We start from the raw sequence: 10,421 nt of genomic DNA, 5'->3' as shown, positions 1-10,421 counted from the left end.
TTCTGAAAATAGAATAACAAAGATATCGAACTTCAAGGTAAATTCAAAAACGGGAAAGTTCGTGAAAACTGACACAATCGAACGAAACAAGTAAAATACAACTGTCACATTACTGACTTAGTACATGCATTTTCCGAAGAAAACTACACACTCTGAAGAAATATTGTAACGGTAGGAGATTAGGCTATTCATCTTAATTAAAATGTTGCATTCTTTTAGTTGTAAAGTTAAGCTTAATTTAATAGTCTCTGTTGTTTTACACGATTTAAATGGCATGTGATGTAATCATTATTGGGTGGGGTATGAACCTTAATATCATGGTTTTTGAAAGACTATGTATCTATCTTTTAAAATATCAAGAACATTCCGACACTATTGGTTCGCCTTTCGGGTTAAATGACTCCTCCTTTTACACTTGTGATTGTCTAGCATCAATAAAACTCGATTTGAAAGTTACACCTAGCTTTACGTTAGAGATACAATATTGATACAGCAATCCAAAACATCAAAACAATATAAGATACCTTAAGCATATTAAGATTTAATTACTAACAATTTTTATACATGATGAGAAATAAAATTGAGAATGGAAACGGTGAATGAGTCAAAGATACAACAACTCGACCAAAGAGAAGAAAACCATCCAAGGCAATACCAATAGGTCTTCAACAAAGCGAGAAAATCCCACACCCGGAGGTTCATTTTATAACTTTAAACATCAAACCGTGATACTGTGAATTTTAAGAAACATTAGAAAATTATCCTTATTGCTTTTAATGAATTGGATTAAAATGTATTACCAATCTCTTGGTGATTTTCTTATTTCTCTTCAGAAAACAAGGTATAAATTATTTCTTGAAACTAACAATTTTCGTTTCCTTTTTATCAACCCTTCCAAAAAAATCTATATACCTTATTTCAATGGTGCCATCTGGCATTGTATCCTGTATTGAAATTTTAAAACGAATCATGAAATAAAAAATCGTTTTGGTCAATTGCCCATTTTGCATCAAGGTATTTTTTACTTTAAAAAAATACATAGAATCAAAATAGTATTTGGACAATTACTTGTCAAAGTTTAGATTTTTTTGTAATGACATGAATGTATATTTACATTAATTTACACCCTCGATCGTATTTGTTTCCTTTCACATACCAATGTTCGCGACACATCCTTATATAGTCATAGTTATAATTATGTTCCTGGTTGAAAAGGTGGGACTTTTGACCTATTTAACGGGTATCGCATATTTCCTGTAAAATATAGCTCGCTAACAGTAGGTCAACCAAATTGTCTTACCTCAACAGCCGTCCATCGACTCTTTGTATGTCAAAGTTACATATTCAATTACAAATGAAATAAAGTCTACATTGATTTAAAACGTAGAGCTTTTTGTTATATCGGGAAATATTTCATAAGGTTTTTTACGGTAAAAAAAGTTGCATTATGAAATAAAACAAACAATTTCGTGAACTTCTCTAGATTTTTTTAATTCCCAAGTGAGAGGGTCTAGATTTTAGAAGATATCATTTCTTTACTATTTATTATTTTAGTTAAGTTCTATGTTCTTTATTTATAGGCCTATTTTTGTATCTTTTCCTTATATTTTAGCATCCTCTTCTGTTAACACTACACAGCTACTTTGTGCATAGGTACTATTTTTGTACTAAAAATATGTAGTACTGGAAATTTACTTTTAATATTTAGTAACTTTTCTTAACTTTAAAATTATTGTAATATTTAGGTACTTGTATTTTACAGTACTTGATTTGTACTAAATATTTTGGTACAGAAATAATATAATATTCCATGTTTGAAAATCATAATTTTTAGAGATTTGAAATAGAAAAACTTTCAAATGCTGAAAACGTAATGGTAGTAACCAAAACTATGTAGTACCTAAATTTCAAGTACAAATTAAGTACTGTAAAATACAGGTACATAAATATTACATTAATTTTAAAGTAACAAAATAGTACTGAATATTAAAAGTAAATTTCCAGTTCTACAGATTTTTAGTACAGAAATAGTACCTATGCAAAAATAGCTGTGTACATTTTGTTATTTTCTATTCTATAAACTAGACTACCGTTTGATATTTATTAAGTATGAGACAATTCATTTCTTAACCGATTCTTTTTAGCCTGTTAATAATAGAAGCCTACTGCTTTATATAGTTTAAAAAGGCCTCGTTTACAAAAGAAGTGTGTGACAAATTAAACTGGTCCAGAACATAGGCAGTACTTAAGTAAAAAAAGGGGCAAACTCAGTTTTGTATATAAAGTATTCTGTACCTTTATGTTATGTCAATGCTTGAAATCTAATTTATTTATAGAAAATCCACAGCCTTTCCCCTTGTACTCTTATATTTGAAAACTGTGTACTTAATACTAGTAGATACTTTTTTATTGTAAAGTTTGTCTAGGACTTTGAGTAAACAATAATCGCTAGAATTACATGGACAAACAAGTGAATAGTTAATGTTTGAAATAGTTACACCGAAAACGTCTGTGGATTTTCTGTTTAAATCGTATCTTAATTTGCTCAAAATCCCCGTTTTCTATTAAAAATGCAATATTATTGATCTGAATAACGTTTCCTGTTGGTATATGTACGAAATGGCACGTTTTTTTACTTCAGATTTTTTGCTGTTTGATATTATTGCACTATTGTAGTAAACAAGCCTACAGAAGGGGACATCAACCCACATAAGATAGTGATAAACATTGACGTTAAATACAATTTCAAATAGTTGTGTCTGAAAGAAAAAAGTAAAATCACAAAAATACTGACTTTTGAGGAATATTCAATCGGAAAGTCTCTAATCAAATTGAAAAATCAAATGACAAAACACATCAAACAAATGGACAAAAACTGTCATATTCATGAGTTGGTACATTTTATATCCCGCTTAACACCAAATCCACCATAGAACCATGCAATATGTCAATAAGAGGTGCCACAGACAACATCCCCCGATTTTGATGAAAATTAGTACAAAGGGTCATTATGAGATAAAAATAAATTATGCAAAAAAAATAATTGAAAATGTTACTATTTATAGAATTATAGCGCCATCTATAACTGAAGAGTATTTTGCCATATTATCATGATAAAAAGTTATAAAATGGAGATTTCTAAAACTTGAATAAAACTTATTTTTTCTGTTTTTTTTTAAAAGGAATATGAAATATAATGTTTTTTCTTCAAAATAATATATTTATCAAACTTTTCAAATTGTTAAAAAAACCTCCCCCCATAACACAAAATATGACCATTTGACCTATTTTCAATAATCTGCAATATTGCATGTTTTAAAAAATCGTTTTCTATCAATATACAAAACAAAACTTAGAAATTGCAATTGCATGTTGATATTGGGATATTATTCTATTTATGACAGGTTTTTCTTGCTGGGCTCTTTATTAACGTTACCATGGCAACCGTTTTATTACGCCTCAGTTTTTAGATTTTAAGTAACCAAATTTGAGAAAAATGAAACATTAGGGAGTAAAAATGAGATTTTTTTCAGGTTAAAATATTACACCTATGCTATTTAGTGGAGATATATAATAAGTAACCACAATAGACAAATTCATCTACCATTGACTTATAAGATCACTTTTCTAGGTCCCTGTTTTCTGAACTTGGAATAAATTGATATATTTCCTCAAGATGTTTGCCTAATTATTGTAATAACCTATTCATTTTCCTTTTTCCACGAATTATTCACATTTCTACAAAAAAAATGCTGCTAGGACCAAATCTTTATTTCAAAGAGGAAGGTTGTTACTCTTGTTGCTGTTTTGGTTTTTAGCTAAATCGCATTAGCTCTTCAATTTAGGAGATTACCATAACAACATAGCATCAGAAAAATTATGGAGAGAAGCAGAAGATGCGTGAGATGAGTGGCAAATGTTTGTTTTCTAAGTTTAATGCTGTGGATTGTGGCTTTTCTAACTTTTACAACGATACCAAACTATTTTATAAGCTTAATGAATGTGAAAAGAACACTGATGCCCATCTTAGATCACTACATTCATATAATCTGAACTCAGACGTTTCTGAATCAACACTTATTTTATCTCGTGTCGGAGCGGTTTTCAATTATAGTTGTACATATAACATATGCCAAGCCCACAGAGACACTCTAGGTATCTATTGGCAAAGATCAAACAGAAATGGCTGCAAGCATCCACTGCATGGTTCGTCCAAACGAAAGGCTGATAGAGGAATTTCACTGAAGCGCTCGGTTGAAATTTTCCTTTTTTGGGGAGAGCATGTTCCCATTGGATCAGGTATGTTATATTTTTGGTTAGATAAAAAATTGAAACATTTGGGGATCCACACTTTATGCATTGTAGCCTATAAAGAAATGGCCATTCCACTAAAAATCTAAACGAAACTTGGGGGGGTTACTTTCTGAGTGAGTGGTATCAAAAGTCATAGCATTGTTTATATCTAAGGGTTACCCAATTTGTTTTCTTGTTAGTCCTTTGTCTATATATTTATGTAAAAATGAGGGGTAAGTGTCATATTTGGTATCTGAGGGATAGAAATTTTGCAAGAAAATATGAGGGGGGTTAAAAAATGCTTCATGTAAGCTGTTCAGTTTCATGTAGGCCACCCAAATGATTTCAATAAATGGTGGATCCCTATAGAAGCAGTCTTGATCATTACCAAACTATCATGTTTTTGGCAAAGGCCAATCCACCATTAAAGCAAAAAAAATACATCATCATCATGTATCCCATTTTAATCTTTATAAAATATTTAAATCTGACACTCTGTCTACCTAATATCCTCTACCTATTTTTATGAAGCAGCACACTAATTTTCATTTATGAGAGTAGGAACTGAATTTGGTGCTTTTATGGGTCGCTTTTTCAAGATGTCAAATATATGGCTGGCTTGAAAATTTCAAACAAAATATATGACTAGACCCAAATATTTAGAACAAAATGTATGACTGGGCTGTAATTTTCAGACAAATGTATGACTGGGCTGTAATTTTCAGACAAATGTATGACTGGGCTTTAATTTTCAGACAAATGTATGACCCGGCTGAAATTTTGGACTAAATATATGGTTACATGTAGATAACATTTTTTTATGCAAAATATATATGAATAGGTCATTTTTTTGGTCTTAGGCTACAGACAATATATGAATGTGTTTCTCATATTCCAGAGAGCTCTTCTAGAGGCACACCTGTACCAACTTTTAAACAAATTTTAAAGTGCCCCACCCCCAATTCCCATTGTTGGCATAATTTGTTTTCATTTGGTGAAATCAGTTATAATTCTTTAAAACTAACAAACAAGAACAATAGTCAAAAATGAATTATTCATGCTAACTTACATGCACATATAAAAAGTCATTCTTTATAATTTACAGGTATATGCAGAGGCTGCAGAGAAGAACACAGCAAAGAATTATTGAAATTCACATTTTGTGATGAAGACAATGAAGAGTCAAACATAGAAGATGGTATGTAAAAAAAATCATTTGACATTTTGTTCATCATGTTCAATTAAAAAAAAATCAGTTATTTTGATGAGCGAACAAGAATCATGTTGTACATGTATATATATAGAGTGATGTTCAGGTTGCATTTAAAACTTCTTTATGCAAGTTATTGACAATGCACAGCACAATGTAGGAATTAATTTTTAAAAGATAGCCATGATAGTGGCAAACTCTTCATATTTTAAAACAAATTTAATTTTTACAACAAATCACTAAATGCAATACAAAAGAAATTGAGTGCTTACAACATGTACTTTAATGGAGCAGGGTATGTATATATATCCCACTTACAGACGGCCAGCTCTGAATGCCCCTCCCCAAAACAAAAAAAGAGCAATTAAACCTAAGGACACAGCACATGCCCAGATTATGAGATATCTTTTTTAGAATAATAGGTTTAACATGTACAATGCAAGGGCAAACCAATGAAGTAAATACTCCTGATTTAGGAGAGGAGCACAAATGTGTTTTTTTAAGATCCCTTCTCTATACTGCATTTTAAAAAATGAACAGTTAATTCTAAAAATGCTTTTATTACTGTGATTTTGAAATGCAATATGGTTATCTCCATATTAATGAAACCTTGGACTCACTAAGCATGTACATGTACTGTAAATCGTGTACATATAATGCTTTGAAATTTTAATTACTGTCCAATCAAAATTTCCATTAGAATATATGTTTTTACTACTTTTTAGATGAACCAAAAGAAAAGAAAATATGTCTCTCAAGTGAAGTTGTGTGTCGACTTTCTGTGACAGATGGTAACTGTCTTCAATATGGAATTTGCACAACATGTAAGTACATGTAGTTTTAATTTGTATTTTGTATAATCAGCAGCGGATCCAGACACTCTAAAAAAAAGTGGGGTGGGGGGAGAGGGGCTAATAGGGGGGAATCAGACAATTAAAAAAGGGGGGATGGGTTGGGGGAGAGACAAATTTTCCAAAAAAGGAGGGGGCAACCCCCCTTTCCATCCCTGGATCCGCCACTGAATTATGTAGCTTTAAGTTTTTAATCATGACAGTATAATACATGTTGAAATAGATTTAACTTTAAGGTCAAGTGAGCTTTTGTCATCACTTGGCGTCCGGCGTCTGTCGCCCATAAACTTTTACAGAAATCTTCTCCTCTGAAACTACTGGGCTTAATTTAACCAAACTTGGTCACAATCATCATTGGGGTATCTAGTTTAAAAAATGTGTGGCGTGACCATGCAGCCAACCAAGATAGCCACCATGGCTAAAAACATGGGGTAAAATGTAGATTTTGGCTTATAACTATGAAACCAAATCTGAAATGGTAAAATTGTCTATTAGGTCAAGAACTATCTGCCCTGAAATTTTCAGACAAATCGGACAACCCGTTTTTGGGTTGCTGCCCCAAAATTAATAATTTTTAGAAAAATTTGCAGTTTTTGGTTTTAACCTTGAATATTATTATAGATAGAGATAAACTATAACCAACAATAATGTTCAGCAAAGTAAGATTTACAAATAAGTAACAATGACCAAAATTGTCAGTTGACCCCTTAAGGAGTTATTGCCCTTTATAGTCAATTTTTAACTATTTTTCTAAAATTTTAGTATTCTTTTAAAAAATCTTCTCCTCAGAAACTATCGGGTCAAATTTAACCAAATTTGGCCACAATCATCATTGGTGTGACTAGTTTTAAAATGTGTCTGACGACTTGGCCAAACATCCAAGATGGCCACCATGGCTAAAAATAGTACATAGGGGTAAAATGTAGATTTTTACTTATATCTCTGAAACTAAAGAATTTAGAACAAATCTGATGAGGGGTTAAATTGTTTATCAGGTTCAGATCTATCTGTCCTGAAATTTTCAGACAAATCGGACAACCTGTTTTTGGGTTGCTGCCCCCAAAATTATTAATTTTAAGGAAATTTTGCAGATTTTGGTTGTTATCTTGAATATTATTATAGATAGAGATAAACTGTAAACAGCAATAATGTTCAAAAAAATAAGAGTTTTGCCGTATATTGGTAAGACGTTGGGGTCGTCGTCGTCTGAAGTCATTTGGTTTTTGCACTACAACTAGCAAAAGTAAATAGAAATCTATGAAATTCAAACACAAGGTTAATGACTTGAAAAGGAAGTTTGGAATTGATTTTGGGAGTTTTGGTACCAACAGTTTAGGAATTAGGGTCCAAAAGGGTCCAAATTTTTGTTTGATTTTATCTAAAAATGAATTATTGAGGTTCTTTGATATGCCAAATCTTACCGTGTATTTAGATTCTTTATTTTTGGTCCTGAGGGTCCAAAATTAAACTTACATGTAGTTTGATTTAAAAAAAAAATGAATTCTTGCGGTTATTTGATATGCTGAATCTAAACATGTACTTAGATTTATAATTATAGGCCCAGTTTTCAAGTTGGTCCAAATTGGGGTCCAAAATTAAACTTTGTTTGATTACAACAAAAATTAAATATATGGGGTTCTTCAATATGCTGAATTTAACCATGTATTTAGATTTTGGATAATGGACCATAATAGGTAAATGTCCAATTTAAAAAAAAAAAAGTTTTAAAGTATAAATTCTTAAACCACATTCATTCTGTGTCAGAAACCTATGTTGTGTCAACTATTTAATCACAATCCAAAGTCAAAGCTGTATCAAGCTTAAATGTGGTGTCCATACTTGCCCCAACTGTTCAGGGTTCGACCTGTGCGGTCGTATAAGGCTGCACCCTGCCGAGCATCAGCTGATTTAACTAATTTTCATAAATTTTTAGAAAATGTTTTCCACTGCAATAACTGGGCCAAGTTCATTATAGATTGAGATAATTGTAGCAACAAGAATTTTCAGTAAACTAAAGTAAGATCTACAAACACATCACGAATGTCATTTACCTACAATGTACAGTTATTAAGGAACAGACCCAATAAAAAAAAACAAACATGATGAGTGGACTATGAAAAAGAGGTCAATGTCACCTGACAGGAGTTGGACAGACAGGTATACCAGCAGATAATTCCATATACTAAATATCATTGACCATTTTCACTTTTTGATCCTATTAATCGTTTCATGGCAGACATTTGTCAGGATGATGCATTCTTGCTTCATAAGCAATGGTCAGGCGACTTGTCTCATAAATTTTGTTTTATTTTTTGTTATCAGGAGGACACAGAAGCTGTGAACAGCATTGGATTTGCCTGTCCGGAGCCTGGATGCCAAAGGGAGTTTGTTTCGGCAAATGGTCTTGAAAGGCACATTTTGAAAGGATCCCATCAATATGTTAAACCAGCAGGAACAGATGTTGTAAAACAAATGTGGGTTGACAAATGCAATAATATCGGAAGTGAATACAAATCTGTGATTGACCAATCTGTTATCTCAGGCTCTGAAGATGATTCTGTTGTTGAAGGATAGGTTTTGAAGAAAAATCGAAAAGTTGTTCGTTTTTCTCCGCAAATTAAAATCTTCCTGAAAAACATTTATGATGAGGGTGAAAGAACAGGGAAACGCCCCTACTATGACAATCTTTGTGACAGGTTAAGGAAACAACGAACAGAAAATGGAACCAAAATGTTTTCCCCTGCTGAATGGCTATCTGTTAGTCAAATTAAAAGTTTGTTTGCAGGTTTTGCATCTAAACAACATTCAAGAAGGGATATCCCACATGCTTTACATGTTGTAGCTCCTGATCAAGTTGATGTAAATGATGTTGAATTGAGAAATGTATTGTCTGAAATTGAAAACTGGGAGATACAAGAGAACATGTCACTCTTAACCGACAAAATTTTGTCAACAGAACTTGACCCGTTTCATGCAGATACATGTAATTGAAAGTGTTTGTAGCAGATCATGGACTTTTTATGAATACACTTATGAATTGTCTCCCTTTAATGTTATTATAAATGATTAATTGTCTTTTAAAATATTCAGAATCAAGTGAGAAATTGAAGTCAGGCTTGTTCACTCTTCCTTTTATCATATCAATTTTGGCTGTACAAATCATTAAAAATGAAGGATAATGAAAGACAGTCCTTGCTTTCCAAAAGTCTTAACTTGCCTGGTGGTGCATTCAGCCTCTAGTTAGAAAAAAATAATCTAAGCTATGACCATTGCCTGAGATAAAAATTTTAAAAATAAATTAGGCATCATCCTTTGATGGTGCATGTTTTGTACAAATTTAAATCATTTACCCTCTAATTTTCCTTGTGAAAAAATACAAAATATCAAATGCTGTTGTCTTAAAGTAAGTTGTGACCTTGACTTTTGACCTTTAAGGCTACTACAGAGCCTGAAACTGATAAGAGACTGTTTCCTCTTGTTGGTTAGGTGCATGTTTGTACCATATATTTCAATGAAAACTTGATTTGTCTGAAGGTGCTGTTATATGAAACACTTTTAAAAAAAATTATAAAAAATTGCTATTATCTGTATATATTGTGACCATGACCTTTGATCTACAGAGCCAAATTTGAATCAATTTCTTTTGTCCTCATTCCTTTGGGTGTTTGTTGATTAAGTTTCATGAAAATCCAAAGATGTGTTTCTTTGAGTTCATCTGTAAATGATATTGTGACTTACAAAATGACTTATATATATATTAGGAACAACCAGATGCCAACTTGTATTTATAATTTTGTTAACGGGGGTAAACCTATTTGCCCCTTCCATATATTCATATCTTATGTTGATAGAATATCTTTTTAATACAATTTCAATAATTTTTCAACATAATTGACCTAATAGCTCCAGTTTTAATGTTACTTATTCATGTGCAGAAATTTTGATTTTTACAGTGTTTGAAGAAAAATCACAAAATTTCAACATTTTCATGTCTCTGCCAGACACATAAGAATATGAATGCCCACCAATTTTATTCTTAAATTAGTTTGTACTATACTTCAACTTTG

General features: G+C 31.7%; 1 long non-coding RNA gene across 1 annotated transcript; it reads left to right on the top strand.

Annotated features, from left to right (window-relative positions):
- Positions 1-5,113: 5,113 nt before the first annotated feature.
- On the top strand, positions 5,114-10,088 carry LOC143054904 (uncharacterized). The gene is made up of 3 exons (XR_012971874.1): positions 5,114-5,491; positions 6,229-6,327; positions 8,677-10,088. It is a non-coding gene; the product is annotated as an uncharacterized LOC143054904 (long non-coding RNA).
- The last annotated feature ends 333 nt before the right edge of the window (positions 10,089-10,421 follow it).

Source organism: Mytilus galloprovincialis, chromosome 12 (genome assembly GCF_965363235.1).
Source record: "Mytilus galloprovincialis chromosome 12, xbMytGall1.hap1.1, whole genome shotgun sequence".
In the NCBI taxonomy this organism is placed as follows: domain Eukaryota; kingdom Metazoa; phylum Mollusca; class Bivalvia; order Mytilida; family Mytilidae; genus Mytilus; species Mytilus galloprovincialis.
This window is presented reverse-complemented; position numbering and strand designations above follow the sequence as displayed.